The sequence below is a fragment of the Centruroides vittatus genome, unplaced genomic scaffold (genome assembly GCF_030686945.1).
Source record: "Centruroides vittatus isolate TY-2023 unplaced genomic scaffold, ASM3068694v2 contig_975, whole genome shotgun sequence".
Classification (NCBI taxonomy): domain Eukaryota; kingdom Metazoa; phylum Arthropoda; class Arachnida; order Scorpiones; family Buthidae; genus Centruroides; species Centruroides vittatus.
The window spans coordinates 1,174,189-1,196,133 of NW_027122648.1; the positions used below are offsets into that span (position 1 = coordinate 1,174,189).

The 21,945-nt window shown below is 26.2% G+C and overlaps 1 protein-coding gene across 1 annotated transcript in view; it reads right to left on the reverse strand.

Annotated features, from left to right (window-relative positions):
- The window catches only part of LOC136985636 (5-hydroxytryptamine receptor-like), a 28,179-nt gene that overhangs the window by 1,491 nt on the left and 4,743 nt on the right, over positions 1 to 21,945 (reverse strand). The window lies entirely within an intron of this gene.

Consider the following 21,945-nt stretch of genomic DNA (forward strand, 5'->3'; position numbering starts at 1 on the left):
ACTATAACAGTAAATTTCATAAAAAGTTTGATTATAGATATCATTTACAGAGTCTAATTAGATTCAACAAATTTTCAAGTATATAAAATTAAAGAACTCCTCAACTAGAAGTGGAAATAATCGAATTATCTTAATTATTTCACAAGATTGAACTCATTTATGTAAAACTTTGCCACATGAATAATTTATTAACATATAAATATTTTGAACTAAATATTAATTATTATTATTAACTTCGTTACAATGATATCATATAATTTAATATATAACTAACTACCTGATCAAAGTTTGATTATGAATAATAAATTATATATAAAAATTAATTAAGTAAATATTTGTATAAAGTTTTATATATTTTCCTCCTATACCGTTTCATAAATGTTATGGGGTCAATCGCATTTTGTAAAACGTTATCGAAGCTTATAAAAACTCTTAAAGAAAGAAACAAAGAGATGCACTTCAAAGTTTCTTCATCCAGGTATTCCCTTGCAAAATCCCGTAACCATAGAAACAACTTCTTTGCCTAGCTATCTGATGTTAACATTATGACTTGTCTATCATATTTTCATGGTAATTCGTGTGTATTTATACAACGAACATAGCTAGAAGTAGAATAAATGTTTGGAAACAGATGTCGAAAGGTTTATACTTGGTTTATCTTCTAAAGTAGGTTATGACTAGAAAAGTAAAGAGATTATTCCCTTACTTTGAATCCTTTTGAACAATACAGAACATTTACTCAAGCAGAAAAAGATGCAAGAAGTCTTACAAATATGATGTCAGCACTTAAATGGCTTTCAAATATTGATTTTTTTGACATTTAAACAGAAAATTATAATGTTTATATGTGTAATAAAAGTTCAGGTAATCATTAAAAATATTTTAATTTTAAATTTCTCTGAAGTTTATATACACTAAATTTATATATTTTTCTATACTTTACTCTCCTCTTCTCTAATTCACAAACATCATTTAAATGCAGCTATCGATTTTTGATTAAAAATAAATATAAAAATAAGAGGAGAACTTCGCGAAAATATTTTTATTGCCGTTTAATTTTTTTCAAAAAGTTCTAAAAGACGTACTTTTTCGAATCGAAAATAAATGTTTTGCAAATATTTTCTTGCTTAATTTCTTCTAATTTTTATTATAAAATTTAAATTAAAAAAAAATGCATTCTTAAAATCTAAAGATATAATAAAATGAAGAATTTATCTCCTAAAAATTTAAAATTAATTTAATTGTTTACTTATTTTTTTAACATTAAAGATTAAGAAATTGTTATCTTGTTTTATTTTATTTAAAATAACAAAAATATAAACGAATGGATTTATCAATTTAAATAAATTTATTTATTTTAATTATTATTTAATTTTAATATTAAACGGTCATAAATAAAAATATTTTATTTTTGTTTAATTTTTAAAATTTAAGAAATTTTTAGATGAAATAAATAAATGTTTTCAGATGATTTTTTTTGTTTCTAAAAAAGTTTTTAATTAGTAAATTAAATGTTTTTGTGAATTGTATATAATAATAATAATAATAAAATTATCTTGTGATTTTAAGCTTTTATTTATCTAATTAATTTTTTAGAAACTTTTTTTATTTTTAGAAAATAAAAATTTGTTAAATCTCTTATTTAACAAAGAGAATACTCTCATCAAAGTTGGATAAAAGTAAAAAAGTGATTAGGTTTATCAGAATAAATGAATAGGAGGGGAGATCAGATCTCATTTTCAGATTAAAATCTAACTATTTTAAGAAATTGAAAATATTTATTTAAAAAAATTTTAAAAATTAATATAAATATATTATTCCATACGCTCTAAAGTTGAATTTGATCAGGATAGAAAAATTTTTGACCAGTGGAAAATAATATAGGCTGGCCCAAAACTGCGCGAATACAAATCGTAAACTGAATTTACACCAAAAGTGATGAAAACATAATCCTCTTTACGGTGTTTAAATGAATATTTTGGATCACACTGAATTTTTTAAGTAACCAACCGTACGCTATTCATTACAATAGTTAACTGAGTTTGGGTCGTCCTGGACATTTTAATAACTACTTAAAACAGATTCTTGATATAGTGTCCCGATTTTGTTAGCCCTTACTGTTCTTTATAGTAAGCACTTGATATAATGAATGATTGACTGTAGTTCAGTTCTTTGAGGGATTACTATATCGAGAGTCCACTGTTTATGGTACCCTTTACAATGGTTAACTCAGTTTTAGTTCACTTTGTATGGTTAAATAACGAACTTGAATATGAATATTCTCATTTTTTAGTATATAAATATATTCAAAAAATCAAAATAATTAGATTTTCACATATTAAATGAACTTATTTTGTTGGAATTTGAAGTCAACCGAAGACATTAAATTAGGAATTTTCAAATTCAATCGTTATACTTTAAATATAATTCTCAAATTGGGATTTTTCTTTGTTTTGTCAAGGATTCATAGAAATTTCTTCAGAAATTCTTGTTTTTTGTCCTTAGAATTTCTAAGAAATTTCCATTTTTTTTAGAATTTATTAGAAATTTCGTTGAAAAAAATTATAAATTATAAAACTCAATCGAAACATCTGGAAAAATTACAAACACGCTTCATAAAATACTAAAATCTGATAAATAAATTCAATTTAATATAAATATATTAAAATTGAATTTTTTAGATTTTAAATTTAAATTTTAGATATTGTCATCATCATAAATTTTAAGAAGTTTTATATTGACATTTCATTTCTAAACTGTCATTTCTAACTTTTAGTATATTTTGCTGATGCCAAATATTCGTGGAGAATGTCAATAAAATTTCTTTTCTCAAATTGAAAAAAAAATATTTTAAAAAATTTTTAAAGAAATTCTTCTAAAAATCAAAAGTTAAATTAATATTTTTCTTGTCATATATACACTTTTATTAATGAAATTCTACTATAGAAATAGAATTTCATCAAATTTTCTTAGTGATTCGGAGGTAAAAACAAGATTTTTAGGATTTTCTGACGGAGTGTTAAAAGTTTTTTTTTGCTAAATTATTAAAATATACAGAAATTTATAATAGATTCTAATAGAAAAACGATTGTTTCTAGAAGGTTCTAACAAATTCTCAAAGTTCTAAAAAATCATAAATTTTAAAGAAATTCTAAAAAATTTAAAAATTACAGAGAAAAATACAAAAATTTATAATAAATTTAAATAAAAGTCTGAAATATTTTTAGAAATTTATAAGAAATTCTTCTTAACAAATACCAGAAATTTCTTAGAACATTTAAAGAAAAAAGTACTTAGAAATTTTAAATAAATTGTAGAGAAAACCTAGAATTTTTTAGAAATTTCAACGCAAAAACACAATGATTATACTCTGCACTCTTGTATGTATTTACATACGGAGGAATAATTTTTTAAAAATTGTATTTTTTACATAAAGTAAATAAAATATTTTAATTTTATTAGAAAATTCAGGTTGAGTCTTCTTTTAAAGTATAATAACTTGGCATAAGACTATGGAGATGTCGGAAGAACAACAGAAGCAAGTGCTATGGAGATGAGGAAAAAATAAAGAAAAATGATAATTAATTAAAGAAAAATAGTGAATATAAATATAAAAACAACAAAAATAAAGAAATAATGAAAGAAAAACAATGTGAAAGTGTTTATTTTCATCGATGAATGGATTGATTCAGTTATGTTGTTAGACAAAGAATTGAATTTAATTTTATTAGATGTTTAATCAAATATTCTCCTTTTTTATGTTGTTCCATTCAGAAAATAAATGAAACAAGGTAAAGGAACATAAATAAGATTCTTTCCTTTATGTTACATTCAATAAACTGGCGATAGACATTTTTGGAAGAGAATAAAACTGCAATTTCCTAAACATTAACCAATACTTGACAATGTTTTTAATCAAAAAAGTTATCAAAAATCAAAAATAAAAGTCATAATATTTAACTAAACATTTATTTTTATTATTTTTGATTTATTTTTTGCTCGTTCTTTTATTACTTTCTAAAATAAAATAATAAAAGAACGAGCAAAAATTTATTGTGTTTTTAATCATATTAAAAGTTTTTAATCAGTTTTTAAACAGTTGAGTCAGTTTTTAATTATATTTTTAATTTATTTTATTTAAAATATATGCTCGCTACCTCAAATTAGTAGTGTCTTGCCCCTGCAAATCATACTTTTCCTGTAAACAGCAACTACATAACTTTGTTCCGGGGAAAATTTTTCGAATTAAAATCACGTGTCTTCCGGTCTAAACCGAAAATTAATATAGTTAATCGGGCTCCCTGTCCGTAAGCTTTTCATATCTGGTCTTGATTTTTATCTAACATCGTTCTCGAGATTAAGGAAGAACAGACAGACAGCATTGAAAATTTATAGGTCTACATTTTTTTCAAATTGCAGTCCAATAAATGGAATTAAATGGAGATACATAAATAATACTTGTTTCTTCATGTTACATTCGAGAAAAAAATCAAAATAAAAAATTTTAAGGCATAAATCTTGTATATATTTTTAAAATTTAAACATAAGACTATTTTTTTTATGTCACATTCGAAAAGTTCACGGTAGTTTTTTTTTTTGAAACGAATAAAACTACAATTTCCTGAAAGTTAATTAATACTTATCTTTGGTTACAGGTAAAGAAATAATTCAAAATAAAGAATAAAAGTCATGATATTTAATTAAATACCCATTCTTCTTGGTGTTCCATTCATTTGATTAATGAAAAACAAAGAGACGAAACATAAATTATACTTGTTCCTTCACGTTTCATTGATAAAAGAGCACCATAAAATTTTTACAGGTGCATAAATCTCATTTATACACTTCTAAAAATGTATAAAATAAACGAAACAATATTAAAAAAGACATAAATAAATCTCTTTTCTTTACGTTTCATTCAAAAAAAAGACACGATAAAATTTTTTAGAAGCGAATAAAACTGCAATTTCCTAAACGTCAATCAATACATTTGTCGGTGTTTATAACGTAAAAAGTTGATTAAAAATAAAGAATGAAAGTCATCTAAAAAGTTATAAATGACTTTTATTATATAGAAAATACTATCATTAACATTAATTTATGTTATTTTCTAGTTAAGAAAATCGATTTCTTATAAACTGAATAAAATAAAACCCTTGATCTCTTCGTATATTAGTAAAGAATCCTTGTACATTAACTTCAAAATTAAGTGTTTTCATATGTTAAACTAATGATGAAAATTTTTTAGAATTGATTCATTTTTGTTTTCCCGATAATTATTGAGCTCAGGTGATGTTTAGGAGTGAAAAAAGCCGTCCCTTTCGATCGTATGACCTTCCATATTCATTTGTTAGACCATCATTTTCAACCACGCCTTTTCTTGGTATCATTTCCTGGCTAGTAACAGTATCATTTCCTTTTCTAACCTCCTTACAAACTAACAATATTCTTCAATGTTACACGTCCCAAAAAAATCTATGGCGAAACATTCCCAAAAAAACAAATTTTTTGGATATTAAATAAAGTAATGAGCACAGAACATCTATATATATAAAAACGAATGTACTGTACAGTATGGCTGTCTGTGTGTGTGTCTGTGTGTCTGTCCTTCATGCATTACCACACTATTTATCCGATTGCCATGAAACTTTGGGAAGTTGTTTAATACACTCCCGCGAAGGTTTGTGGCATATGTGAAGACCACTATTTCCCCCCTTTCAAAAATATATTTATATATGGATTAAGGTTTCATGTCCAACAGATGGCGCTAACTTCTGACATCCTAAGTTGGCTTTTCTGTGAGGCATTATGCTTTTCTGTTAGAATGGACTAAAGCAGATCATTTTCTATCTATCTATATAAATAAAATATAACGTTTGTTTGTTCCTACCGATTCCTTTTGAATTTTGACACAACGTTGCATTCGAATACGCAAGTGTTTGTATATAATATACACGTCTAAATTCCCCCTACTGGGGGGAGATGGACGGGATTAAGGCTTACCGTGAAGAACTCGGCTTCTATTATACTATTTTACATGCGGTTTTTTGCGTTTTTGATTGCATTTTAATAGGTTACGTCAACAGAATATACACTAAAAAGGGATTTTTCGATATTTCCTTGCGACAGAGAGGGACAGGATTAAGGCTTACTGTGAAGAACTCCGACTTTTATTATACTATTTTGCATTCGGTGTTTTGCGTTTTTAATTGCGTTTTAATAGGTTACGTCAACAGAATATACACTAAAAATGGATTTTTCGATATTTCCCTGCGGGGGAGAGGGACAGGATTAAGGCTTACTGTGAAGAACTCGACTTTTATTATACTATTTTAGATGCGTGTTTGATTGCGTTTTAATAGGGTACGTCAAGAGAATGTACAGTAAGAAGGGATTTTTTGAAATTCCCCCCACGGGGGAGGCGTTATACATTTATAATAGATACATTTTGAGCCACAGCAACGCGTGGCCGGGTCTGCTAGTTTTTTATATCACTTCTTCAGGTATTTATTAAATTGAAATTTCAAGTAGAAACATAAAAAGTATTTTAAAAGAGCAAAAAGTAGCCATTGAAACAGCTAAAAAGAAGAAAAAATATAACCATAACAATACCCAAAAAATCCAGCAACGAGTTGTGTGACTTTCCCGGCAAAAATTTAAAATTGTAAATATTAACGAGTAAATATTATTGTGACATCGTTACAATGCTTTCAATTTTAGCAGTGTCTTGCCCCTGTACATCATACTTTTCCTGTTAACAACGGAGTCGTTAACTATATACGAACTACTGATTTTAACTTTTGGTTAAAACCAGTAGTTCGTATATAGTTAATCGGGCTTCCCTCCTTTGGGTCTGGTCTTGACTTTCATCTATCTAACTCAGTTCTTGAAATTAAGGAAGGACAGACAAACAGACTCAAGCAGAAATTTATAGGTCTACAATTTTTGAAAATTGTAGCCCAATAACAAGTAAACTCTTCATTAAACCTAACCCCACTCGGGATACAACACACGACTCACTCTATCTCCCCACCCCTCGATCTTTAACCACCAAAATTTAGTAGCATCGATCCTCCTGATACACAAACGTCCCTGCAAAATTTCAGAAATTTTCGACAAAAGGCATAGCAGTTATTAAACTTCAAAGAGGGCGAAAAAATTGTGCTTCTCACAACACACATAAACACCCATACATACAAAAGAAACCCCCAGTTTTTGCATTTTTTGACGTTTCAATGTGCACCGAGTTCAGAAATGTAAAAATCTTGCAGGGTCTTTTTTGATTAATTTCTCTACAACTAGGAAAGTAAAAACTAAAAAAATAATTATAATAAAATCAAAGCTAACTATCTAAACACCTAAAAATACATAACAAGTTTAGACTCAAAAAACAAGAAAAATAATAAACAAAATACATTTTAAAACACTACTTTAGATACTTAATAAATCATTTTTTAATGTTTAAATATAAAAATGCGTTTTTTAGAATTGCAAAATGGAGCAATTTAGAAAAAACTGTCAACTTATATCTACGGGGGTGACATATTCCACTTCACGCATTTAGAATTACAGACTCTCGAGTTTAGTCAACTTTTTGTCTTCCCATTGGCAATATTTCTGTCATTTTGTCAATAGAAAAATATGGTATTTTTCCCTTAAAAAAAGCCTCGACTTCTTTTAACGACAAATTGTTGTTTTGCAGTTTCGATAAGTTGGCATTTACCCATTGGGATTGGTACAAAAATTACATTTGGCCCTATGTCACACACTTTCAACTTATCTTTATACTATTGGAATTGGTCTGAACTTCTATCTTCAAATATTAAGACGAATATTATTCACTTCTCTTGTCAAAGATCTTAAATAAAATATCTTCGAGTATTTCTCTTTATCCTTGTAAAAAATCGGGAGATTTTTTGGAATCTCCAAAAAATATGACGGTAGTTCCTTGTAAATACCGTATACGAACGTTAGTTTTTATTTTAAAAAGAAAGAATTTCTCAATGCCAAAGTAAAATACATTTTAATATGAAGTATAGGTGATTTGAAATTAGGTTTCATAATGCAAAGTAGAAAACTGCAAAAATATCTTCTATGATTAACTGAAAAATTTTATAATTTAATTTTCAAACGTTTCTACTTGGCGTTGTTAAGTAATTATAAAGTTTTTTCACAAGATATTTAAAAAATTTTCTACTTGGCGTAAATAATTACAGAGTTTTCCAATTGGAAATACAGATTTATAAACGTTTTTACTTGGCGTTAATAAGTAGTTACTAATGTTTTTCTAATTGAGCCAAGTAGAAAAGTTTGAAAATATGTATCACTAATTAGAAAAGCTTGAAATTATATACAGACGCCATGCAAATCTATTGCATCTCCAATTGGAAAAGTTTCAAAGTATATACGAACGCCAAGTAAAATAACTTCCGATACAAAGAATAAAAGTTTAAAGATAATTTTCAATGTCAATTAGAAAAGCTAAAAGAATGTTTCAAGTTTTAAAACAACCTAAAAATATTTATTATCGCCAAGTAGAAAAATATAAACTTTCAACACCAAATATAAAATCTTAAATATATTTAACAATGTTAACTCAAAAAGTCTATCAACGCCAAGTGAAGCTTACAACATCAAGTAAAAAAGTTTAAGAATTCTTCCTTCAACGCCAAGTAAACAGTTAGAGGCTATGGTCCAATATCAAGAAGAAAAATTTGAATTAATTATTTGTGCCAAGTGAAAGAACGTAAAATGGCTTTTTAATCAAGTAAGAGAGCTTAAAATATTTTACAGTGCCAAGTATAATAATTTTAAATACGTTTCGACGCCAAGTAAAAAGACTAGAGAAAGACCCAACACCAAGAAGCAAAGTTGGAAAAATTTTTCATGTTCAAGAAAAAACTCGGAATAATATCTTACTACGCCAAGTAAATTCCATCATCCACTTGGAGATTTTTCAAAAAAAGCCTATTTTATATCAAAAAACTGCATAGAAATTAGCATTTTATACGGAATGGAAGGGGCAAAAAAAGCATAGGCCTGGATTTATCAAGGGGAGAATCCAAAAAAGCAAAATATCTAATGTGATTGAAGCTAAGTAAAGATACTTAAGAGAAGAATAATGGTTTTCTTTTCTAATCTTTTAAAACGATAAGAGAAATCTTTAGAGATTTCAAATTTTTGTTTGTTTAAATTGAGTATCTTTTTGGAAAGGAAAATGAATGTATCTTTCCTCATTTTTCTTGTCTCTTCTTGATTACATTGTCCAACTTCTAAGATAATAATCCCTAAAGATTACCTCGATCGTATCGTGACATCGTTTTATTCATTAAATATTAACTAATTTTCCAAAAACACCATTCTAAATAGAATTTTTTAGAATTTCCGTGTAATTAGTATTATGGAAGTACATTTTTAGTTGAATTATTGCATTATTTTTCTCAGTCGTTGAATAATTTCATTTGTTAAAAATCCTATTATCATCTTAAAAAGCATCCAGCAACTAGTTGCTTAACTTTCCCGGCAACATTTAAAACTGAGCGTGTGGCGCCATCTGTTATAATATTTTATTATTAAAAACTTTTCATATTTTTTTAAAATTATTATAAAATGGCAAAAGTTTAATTTTGAGGGCAGGGATGCGTTTTAGAAAATAATGTAAATAAATGCTAATAACAAGTAAAATCGTCATTAAGTCTGACTCTACTGGAGATACACACAACCACCTTTATCTCCCCATCCCCTCGACCTTTAACCACCAAAATTTAACAACCTCAATCCCCCTAACACATAAACCTTTCTGCAAAATTTCAGAAATTTCCGACCAAAAGCACAGGGGTTATTAAGCTTCAAACAGGGCGAACAAAATCGTCCTCCCCCACGCACACAAGCATCTATACATACAGAATTTACCCCGAATATTTTACATTTCTCGACGTCTCAATGTCTCCTAAGTACAAAAATGTAAAAATCTAGAGGAGGGTCATTTTTTGACCGATCGCCATACTTTCCTTCTGTTATATATAACAGCCGGGAAAGTAATACACGTTTATGTAGCTTTTTTTATAGGTTATCCTTGTTAATTTCTATATAAAAATGTGTTTTTGAATGCGCTTTTTTATTAAATTTCCTAAAAAATAATAGCAAAATATCTCATAAAACAATTTCATCGGCTAAAAATGAACTAAATCTTTAAAAAAACGCACTTTTACACACAAATTTTTTGAAGAATATTACATAGAAAAGTGTATTTTTGGTTTTGTCCATTTAATTTCTCAATTTTGTCTAACTTTTGTTTGTATCTAAGATCATTTTATTCACTAAAACATGACATATTATTCAAAAAATACACCTTTATATAAAATTTTTTAGAACGGTACTATAAATTCACATAAAAAATACAGGTTTTTGGATGTCTTCTCTCTTTTATTTTTTTAGATGATAAACTTTAAAGATTATCTCTTCAGTATCATTGTATTGAAATCAATGAATTTTCTACAAATACACTTTAAAATAGAATTTTTTGAAAGAATATTCCTAATAATTTCTACACAAAAGTGTTTTTAGATGGATTTTTTTGAAAGTTTATCTACCATTAAAGATTCATCACTAAAAGCTAAATAACGTTTCAAAAAGTACACTTTTGTATAGAATTTTTTTAGGTTTTCCTATTGATTTCCATGTAAAATTATATCCGTAGATGCCTTCATCTATTATTTTTTTGACTTTGCCTAACTCTTTTTTTTATATTTAAGGCAATTTCATTCACTAAACATTATACATAATTCAAAACATTTGTTTTTATATAGAATTTTTTAGAAAAATGTTTCAATAAACATTCGTATTTTTTCCAAATTTTCATACAAATTCACTCGTCGCTAAATTAGCATTGAAAAAACGCGTGTTTGTATAAATTTTTAGAAATACTTTTATAAAAATATATGGAAAATTTAAAAATTAATGCAATTTTATTCATTAAAAATTAATTAAAAACACGCTTTAAAACAAAAAATTTAGGCAGAACATTTCAGAAAAATTTATTTAAAAAATATAAAAATACACTCCACTTTCACACACTTCTACATAAATTTTTATATACGTAAGTGAATATTTATTTTTAAAAAATTGAGATTTTTTAGATAAATTATAAGAAATTTTAGATCATTTATTGTTAGAAAGAAGTGTCAAAAGCTGTAACCTAGTGATAAATGTCTTTGTTTTGAAATTGCGAAAGATCTAACTGTTTGAAAGGTGAAGAATGATTGCTAGATCCCAACATCTAAAAAATCTCAAAGGAAGCGAATGGAAATTTTTTGAAGCGAGTGATATATAATTTTACTACCGTATTGAGACAGACAAACGGACAGACAGAATAATTACAATAATTTAGTTCTAGCTTGCCGAATTTCTTGGGAATCTTACTGACATACAAATAGCCTGATGGAAACCTTCATAAAATTGTATTTTAGTAAGCTGAAAAAATTTTTATTTAGAAGATTTTGTAACTTTTTGCACATCATCATCTTACTTATATCCGTCTGTATGTCTGTTTGCAAGATTTTCTGAAACGAAATTTTGCAAATAGACATGCAAACGGAAAATTGGTGAATTCGCGTTTTATATTCGTTATGTTCGTTTATATGTCTGTCCTCAAGACATTTACTAAAACTAGAAGTTTGAAGTTTTATATTCGTTCGCTCTGTTCGAATATAAAATGTCTGTCTATATCATAAATTAGAAAGGGAAGAAATAAAAAACTGAAATCTCATATTATTCTATTTGTCTGTGTGTCTATTCGTAAGATTTCTTAGAAACTAAGAGATTAGAAAACTGAAAACTTATATTCATTCACTCATGTGTCTGTCTGTTTGTCTATCCTTAGTAATTTTCAGGAGTTGAGACAACTAGAGAACTGAAATATTGTAATAATTTTGCTTGCGTGACTGTGCCCACAAGATTTACTTGACATTTAGTAATTATTCTCGGCCGTTTGTTGTCCACGTATAAAATTTTTTGAAAAATCACGAGGCAAGAAATCCTAAATATTGTAATTATCCAGTCAGTCAGGATGTCTGTGCAAAAAATATTTCTTGAAAACTAAAGGTGTTATTGAATTATTGTTTATTAGAAGAGTAAAGTGTCAACTTTGCAGATGTTATCTTTCGTAATATTCTTCATAAATCTTCACGTGTTGACAATTAAGAATGTCTCCTTCCTAACTCACTCAACCCTAAATTTAAATTGATACTTGTATGGATAACATGCTTGCAACTTATCTAACAATCGCGACCATTCGTTAATTTTTAAATAATTCTGGTGTTATTCGCGACTATTCGTTAATAAGTTTTAAGAAATTTGTAACTTCTAAAGCATTTTGAGACGAAATCGTGAAAAATAGCGTAAAGTCATGAAATGTATTGTTAAATTATGAGAATGCATGTTGAATCATGCAGATATCTTATTGAATTATGGGTAAGTGCTATTAAATCACGGAAAGACTGTAGAAATATCTTATGAAATCATAGAAATAAACCATTAAATCACGAGGCTACACTGTTAAATCATGGAAATACACTACGAAATCCTGAAAACATGAAAATGTAAAATCATGCGAATATGTCATTAAATCATGAGAATATATTGTTAAATTATGGAAATATATCATTAAAATCGCCAGAATATTTACCATTAATATAAAATTAAAAATTTCCGATAAAAATTACAAGAGATTTATGTATGAAATGGGTTTAGAAGTATTCAGATTATGAAACTAGTTTACTTAAGTTGTGCCTTATCTAAAAGGTATTGTTGGAAGGAGATGTGTGACCGTTCATCATCTTTGTTTCCATTATTCAACAAGGAAATGGCCATTTTTTGAAAGATATGCACATCATCCATGAACGTCAATAATACATGAAGACACACCAACTCTCTTCACTTTCTCTCTTCCATACAACTAAATATTCTAGTTATTCTTCCCATTTTTCATTTAATTATATTCAAATTAAATTACTAAAAAAAACTAATTTTTACACACAAAAAATTTTAATTAAAAAAACTAGTTTTCTAGTTGTTTTCTCTGCATTCTAGAAAATCAAATTTCTTTTTAAAATTTGACTATTTTTGGTTGATTTTTATTCTAAAAAAAAAACCAAAATCTTCTAAAAACATCTCTCGTTTTTTAGTTAATTTTTAAGAAAATTATTACATAAATTTCACTTTAAGTGTTCGTAAAAAGTACCAAAATGGAACCAAAAATTAAGTTTTCATATCCAAAATTTTGTCAGAATAAATGATAAAATTCAAAAAAAGTCTCACTTTATCGCTTCTGTAGAGACTAGAGACATCACGACGTACAGACAACCAGTTTGAGTGAACGTAAAAGTTATTTAAATTCTCAAACTTGTTTATATCATCTTTGGAATAAAAATCTAAAAACATCATACATTTAATTATGTAAAAATACAAATTTAAAAGACTTCATTCCAGATAAACCTTTTTTTAGATGAGAATTTTTAATAAATAAACAAAAAATCTATATTAATTTTTTTTAGATTTAAACTTTTTTTAAAAAGGAATTTTAACTTTAACTTGATATTTAACTTTAAAGAAGATATTTTAGAAAAAAGTTATTAAATATCTAAAATAATTATCATCATTCTATGAAATATTTAAAAAACTTTTAAAAAAAAACTCAATGCAAAGTCTATACATTTAATAATTTTTAAATCAATTTTTTTCATTAAAAAATGTTTGGAAAATGTAAACTTTAGCTTTAAAAAGTTTAATCCTTAATATAATTTTTTAACTTGTCTTTGTATAAAATCTTTCAAAAAATCTGGAATAATTATTATTCTAGAATTGATAAGAATATATTCTAGAAATTCAAAAAATTCTAGAATTTCTAAATATATATTTTGTAAACCTCCAAAAATATATCCTAAAATCCGAATGAAAATTTCTAAAATATTCTAAAAGGATCAATGAATCATTTGATAATTTTTATATCAATTTATTCGTGGAAAATATTTTTATAAAATACAAATTTTAGCTTTAAAAAAAAAATGTATTTTTAACATAATTTTTGAGATGAAATAAATTACATTTTTCTTTAAAAAATCACATTTAAGATCTAAATCTCTTTCCTTACAATAAAAAAAATCACATTAGAAGTCAAGAAAGTGTAACTATATTTATTTGATAAATTATTCATTAATTATTTAATTTTATTAAGTTGGAAATTACGTTTGTTTTCTCGTAAAAAATTAAATAAAAATTATTTAAAAAATAAATAAATTCGATTTAATGAGAAAATAATGATAAATGGTGAAAATGATTGATGATTAATCATCAAAAACAAATTAATTGACGTCATAATAAACATTTTTGCTATTCGAGGAATTTGAATCATTTCCTCTTCTAATGGCTTTTTAGATAAAAACAATTGATTAAAATTAAATTATGTGGAATTTTAATAAATTGAGATGATAAAATAATTATCGTCGTCATCTCAATTTTATTATTCTTTACGGAAATTTATGAATTACTTAGTAGCGCGTGAGTGAAAGAAGCCAAGTGAATCTTTGTATAGCTAAGGCGCCGTGTATTAGTATTGTATAAAAAGTCAAATCTATATTATAAGGCACAATTTAAAATGGTAAGTATATTGCATTGACGTAGTACAATATATCAAATGACACTACTATATAAGTTACTGTACGGTACATCATTAAAATATTATGTAAATCTACAGTATAAGGCACAGTGTCGAAGCAATATATCATATAAATCTATAATATAAAACATTATATAAAAGAGTTTATAACAGTATAGCATTTACATCAAGCACATTAATTCTAAAAATCTACAAGATAAGGCACTGCATTTTAGTGTTGGTATATCAGGCGTAGCACTTCTAAAAATTTTTGTATCCGTAAAGTTAAGATACCACGCACTACACCAAATCAGCCTTTTATATAAGATGGCACATTATATCAAGGCACATTAATTGTATAAAGTTATAAACAACTACATCAAGTTAGCTTTTGTGTAAGTATGCTGTTTAAATCAGGCACTACATAACGTTACTTACATAAGGCAAACACAGAGAATTAATGCGCTTCACGTATTATATTATTTTACTATGTGACAGTCTTGAAGATATAACTAAAGTCACCCTATAAATGAGCCTGTAAGTTACCTAAGTGTAAGCAACTATGTCTATAAACCTAAAATTAAGGCTATACATTACTAAATTTATAGTATATATTTATGAAACTATTATAAAATTATAAAAACAAGATATGAAATGAATCTTTATAAGTCACAATATTTTTATCAGGCAAGAACTTACGGAAAGTTGAATAACTTTTGATGTAATTCTACAATAACTGAACCTCTGTAAGAAACCTTTCAGAAAACTAAGACCCAGCTCATTTTCAACTGTATACAATTTGTAGTTTAATCAATTATATCAGCCTTTGTATAAGAAACTGTTATAAAATTATAAGGCATTTGTATCAGTTAAACTATAGTATCAACGTTGTTTAAGTCTTCGAAATCTAAGAAACTACAATTAAGACACTACATCAATTAATTTTAACTATACTTCATAGTATTTATATCAGCAGAAAACAAACGTGGCATATGTCCCGGAAACCAGGTAAGGGGGGACGTGGAGAGAGGAGGATGTGTAGTAATTTGAATTATTCAGGAAATTGTTTGGAAAATAAATTATAAGGGATAATTTATCAGCGCAGGTAAGGAGGCTTTGAGAGGAAAAGGTGTGTTGGGGAAAGGTAAACTAGCGAGTGACTCATCACGTGTCGTCAACGTGTCTTCGAAACAATAGGAGGTCTTAGTTTGCCTCCTCAGTTGACAGAGCCTACTTGGCCCCTTAAGTACTTATATCAAGTATTAATATAGAAAACAAGGAGTATCTTTCGTATTTACAAAAGAAACTATCATAAAACTAAAATATAAGGCACTGCATCAATTGAACCTCTATATTAGGTCCAATATTTATGTAGTGTTCGAATAAAGCCCCTTATGACAGTTATACAGTGTCCATATATCAAAAACCGCAAGTTATTAGATTAAATGCCTATTTTGATAGGCACAAACATAGAATATAACCAATTACACGATGCATACAACATAAAATTCGTGTATTTTTGTTGATTAACGAGAGTTATAACCTAAGAAAATCCATAATATCACTAAAGATAATGAATATACGAGTCACGTCATAACTGAATGGGATATACAACATAAACAATAAGCACGTGAACAGATATTGATGATAATGAAATTCTCAAAGTATTTAAACATTTAGAAGATAAGATTAATTAGATAATTTACAGTTCTGATGATAGAAAATTGAAAATTCTAAAGGATAACCGGAACCATTTGTAAAATATCAAAGGTATGGGATGAAGGGGAAGAAGAGACTTAGTAGATGTTTCCGTTGTGTCGGAACACACGGAAATTGCTAGAATGTGTTGTTCCGGCATTCTACTAGACGGAAATTTTGGTGGGATCTATATATTATTTTTAGATATTAAGTTATTTTAGTAGGAACCACACGGTAAGTAAGCGAATCATCGCGTTTACTTTGCTCCAAATTCGTGCCTTTAATGGCGAAAATCGAACGGTTTTAATCTTTCACTTGCATTTTAATGATAATTATACACTGTTAATAGAAATCTAATTAACTATTCTATTAATAAAATTAATAATAATTACTCTAAATTATTAAATATAATTAAATTTCCTATATTCTATAAAGTGTAGACATATTAATTCAACTAGGTTAAAAATCTATAAAAGGTGTACTATAAATAGCTTGTATTACTAATTTTTTTTAACTTTAATTAAAGTTTAAAGTTTATATTTTGGTCACGAATATTTTACGTTTTAAATAAAATCAAAAACAGCAATTTAAATCTAAAAAGTTCTTGAGTTTTCATGAAAGATATTAGAAAAGTTTATCATACGTTATGTATCCTTGTACGCTTTTCTTCTTAAAACTTAGTTAAATTCATTAATCTGTGAACATTTTCTAAGTCAAACTTCGTTTATGTTTATAATTTTTACACTTTAATCGGAGTAATTTATAAAACAGAAAGATCTAAAAAAGATATCTTTTAAGTTTCTAATGTTAGATCCTACCGGGATCTTTCGAAAAACTGGGATTTTCTCTCTGTATTCATTCTGCAACGATCTCTACCAAAATCCTAGACGTAATCCTGGTTTAAGTACGAGCTTCGTTACCCAGGAAACAGCAAAATCTAAGAAATCATCATTTCTAAAAACACAAAAAAATTATCTTCCTCCAATTCCAGACAAGTTGATATCAACTTTGGCAGCTTTTTAATACATAAATTATAGAAAAAACATCAATAAAATTATATTTTTTACATATACAAACACTTCCAATAAAGCCAGAAAATGCAACTTTTTATTAACGTAAGCGAATTAGATGTGAAAAATTACATAATTTGTTAAATGCCAATACACGTTTTAGAAGTTTATTGATAAAAAGTTAAAGATTTTGAGTGTTTTTTTGACGATTTAAATAACTTTATAAACTATAAAAATAATTTTTCTAGCTAATTTAATTATATTTTCACTTAAAAAATAAATAAAACAATAATTAAATTACTAAACTTGCTATTAAAATTCAAGCAAATTTATATTTTGCTGAAGTATTGCCCACAGATTTCTATAGGAAATGATCCAAAAAAATTCTTTCTAAAAAATAATTAAGTCGATAAAACACTAAAAAAATAAGTTTTTTTATATTTTTTTAATAATTTTTTGGAAGATATTTTTAGAAGCGAATATTAATCTTATATTTTTGGCACGACTATATTGCCAATTTAATTACCCCAAATGTAAATTTCCGAATCTAATTTCCTATTTCTAAAATTATAAAATGTAAATTTCTAATTCAAATTTTAGAAAATAATCTTTAAATTTTCGTAGTCCAAGTTTAAAAATTGTCAACTTTTAACTCAAAATGATCTATTTAAAATTATAACTTATGAAATTTAACATTTAAATTCTCTAAACTATAAATTTAGATTTATAAATTTTTAATTCTGAATCTGTAAATACTAAATTTATAAGTTTTTAATTGAAAATTTTAAGCATAAAACCTGTAAAATTTCAGTTTTAAATTTTCAATTCGAAACATTAAAATTCCAAATTTTGAAACTAAATTTATAAAATTTCCATTGTTAAAAATAAACTTTTAACTATAAGACTCTCAAATTTTAGCTTTTTCAACTGCAATTTGAAAAACAATTGTAGACCTATAATAATTTTTCCGTCTGTTCTTCCTTAATCTCGAGTTCAGGTAGATGAAGCTCGAGACCGGATATGGAAAGGTTAGGGGCAGGAGACCCCGATTAACTATATACTAACTTCCGGTATAAACCAGAAATCATGTGATTTCAATTCGAAAATTTACGTAGTAGATGATCGGCATGACTGTTGTTTTCAGGAAAAGTATGATTTACAGGGGCAAAACTTTTCAAATTTGAGGTGGAAAGCATATATTTTAAATTAAATTAATTAAGTTTAAAATTTAGAATTATAAACTTAATTTAGATGAACATTTTCTTGAAATTTAAAAGTAATTTTAAAAAAATATGGTTAATTTTAGAAATTTGGAATTTTTAAAGTTTTAAAATTTCTAGAAAGTTATTTTAAAAATATTTTTTAAAATTCTGAATATTTAATTCGAAAAGCATTTTAAATAAAATTTAAATATATAGAAATTTCTAAACCTTAGAATAGTAAATTCAGCTTCTAAAAATAGGCAAAAATTCTAATCAAAATTTATTTGAAACTCGAAAAAAATTCATAAAAATTTTCTTTATCCTTCTGAATATTTAAAAATGTTTAATTCGTGTTAAGAAATTCGAAATTTGGTAATCGAGTGTTTCTATAGAAACGGAAGTGAAATTGATGCTATTTAATCACATGATCAAAAATCTGTATATTACAGGGTAACTATAGCAACTATTCAAACCACGTGTTCTCATTTTAATATGTTTATATTAAAATAAATTATTATTTTTATATTATTATTATTATTTTAAGATATAATTTTAAATTAATTTTAAACGAGCAATTATCAATATTTGCAGAGCTGCAATTTTTAATCGTGTTTTTTAATTTATTTCATTTTAAAATATATGCTTTCCACCTCAAATTAGTAGTTTCTTGCCCCTGTACATCATACTTTTCCTTTAACGATAGAGTCGTGCCGGTCATTTATCTAACACCATTCACGTGATCGAGGAAAGACGGACAGACAGACAGGCATGTCTACAATTTTTTTCAGATTACAGCCCAATAATTATGTATATAAATAGAGATTAAAATGAATTAATTTGTTTGAATCTTTAAAATTTTTAGGTATAAATTATGATGTTTATAAATTATAATTTTATGCATTTAATTGCTTAAATTTGTAAATTTTCTTTAAGGTCTTAAGTGAATTTTCTTGAAAAAGCATTCCATTTTAGGCTATAAAAATGCTTTTGTTATTCTAAACATTTCCTCACATTTCCCTGATTATTTAAAAAATAATTTGACATAAATATTTTAGTAGTTTAAAGGGTATTTTAAAAGGTTCTCTTCGATAGATATTTAAAAATAGATATTACGTAAACTAATAGAAGGATACTTTAAAAATAAATCTTGATTTTTCTATCTTCTAGATGATAAATATCTTGATTTATTATCATGTAAAGTAGGATAATTCATCTGTTATATAACTTATTAGTAGTTATAGATGTTATTTATCATTATAATTTTCTATTCTTATAATTTCTTAATATAATCACAACGTAGTTCATCTTATAATATCTACTTTCTTTGCTTATCCTCATTCTTGATGACCACGTGAATAAGAAGAATGGTTTTTTTTATCAACTAATCTCTCGTTGAATTCCTTACATAACTGAGATTTTGTCTTGATATTTAAGGATTTTTTTTTATCCTTTCTTATTATTCTTTATCAAGATTTTTATCCAAGATGCCATTTAGAATCAAATAATTTTCATTTTTCTTTTAGTTAACGACACTTATTTTTGGTATCTAAATTTATTATCGTGCATAAATTATAATTTTCTTTTCTAATTTTACGTATGTTATCGTCAACTTTAATCATTCTAGCTTAAATATTATGCCATTTAAATAATTTATTTTCTATAGATAAAGCTAGAGTTTCAACGTTACATTACTGTTAACATATCGCTTAGCAAGTTTAATTTTTAAAGCATGTTTCGTGACGTGTATGTAGGGCTATAATATGTATATTTATAATATTAAAATTTGTTTTATAAACTATTATAATTCATAAGATATTATGCAAAAATTATATATTTAAAAATTTGTTATGTTATCTTTATTAAGCATCGTTGATCAGCATTTTTTTAATTTATAATGAATGTCTCAGGCCCCTAAGCTTTCATATCTGGTCTCGATTTTCATCAACCTAACTCTTTTCTCGAGATTAAGGAAGGAAGGACGGACGGACGGACGGACGGACAGACGGGCGGCAGTGGAAAATCTACAGGTCTGTAATTTAAAAATTTCTGCCCAATAATGTGAGCACTTTTTCATAGAGTAGCTTCACTTTTATATAATTTATAATTTTTATTACAAGATTACAAATGATAAAACTATTTTATGAAATTATTTTTAAACTATTTCAGAAATTTATTTTTAATAAATTAACACATTAAGCTGCAGTTTGAAGCAAAAATATCCTTAAAAAGTTAATCATCTTTACATTTTCTCATAGAATAACATCATATGTATAGACTTTATCCTTTTTAAAGCTTAAATTTAACTTCAAAAATGATTAATTAAATTCTTTAGAAAATTCCTAATCTCTTTAGATAATGGATTCGTATAATTCTCTTCCATTCTTTTATATTAAATGAAAATATAAGATAACTTCTTTTATTATATTTTTCATTCTACAATATATAATATATTACATATTAGAATATTATTATTTAATATTTTGGAAATTATCTACTTTTTCAATCTTTATGTACAGATATCCTTTTTTTGAATCGATAATCCCCTTCATAATCTCTCTTTATTACAAAAAAACAAAGTTCCACATCACCTAGTACATTACTCATCCCTTACTTCTTGAAATTAATTTCTAACCCGCCATTTATATATAAATATAACATCAGTGATTCATGATCTAACGTTCTATTTGGTTTTATTTAACCACAGTACTTTAATATACGTAATGAATTAGACGTCGTAAATAGTCAAAAGTGTAGCCCAAAGTCAGTCGATCGAGCTGGTTGATTTTCATTACATCTCTTTAAGTAACTTTTAGACCTCTGTAGGCCTATTTTAATTTTTTAAAATACTTTATATGAGTATTCCCAAGATGTTTACATCTTTGGACTCAGTGGATCTTGAAACGTCGAGAAATGCAAAAAATGGGGGGGGGTGTTTTCTGTGTATATGGCTGTTTGTATGTATGTGTAGGGGCACGATTTTGTTCACCCTCTTTGAAGCTTAATAACTCCTGTGCCTTTAAGGGACAATTTCTAAAATTTTGCAGGGAAGTTTTTGTGTTAGAGAGATTGATGCTCTTAAATTTTGGTGATCGAATGTCAAGGGGTGGGAAGATAGAGAATTAAACTTTTTGTCATTTATAATAATTAACAATATAAAAAGATTTTTAATAAAAATATCATAACAGATGGCGCCACACAAAATTTTAACTCATGCCGAGAAAGTTAAGCAATTCATTACTGAATTTTTTAGTATCATAATTGAGAATTTATTCACAAAAATACTTCAGTTTAACGTTAAAATTATGAACTCTTACGTAATTCAGAGGGTTTAAAGTAACTTCGTTTTTCCACAGTACTATATGTAATTGTGTTTAAAGTGACA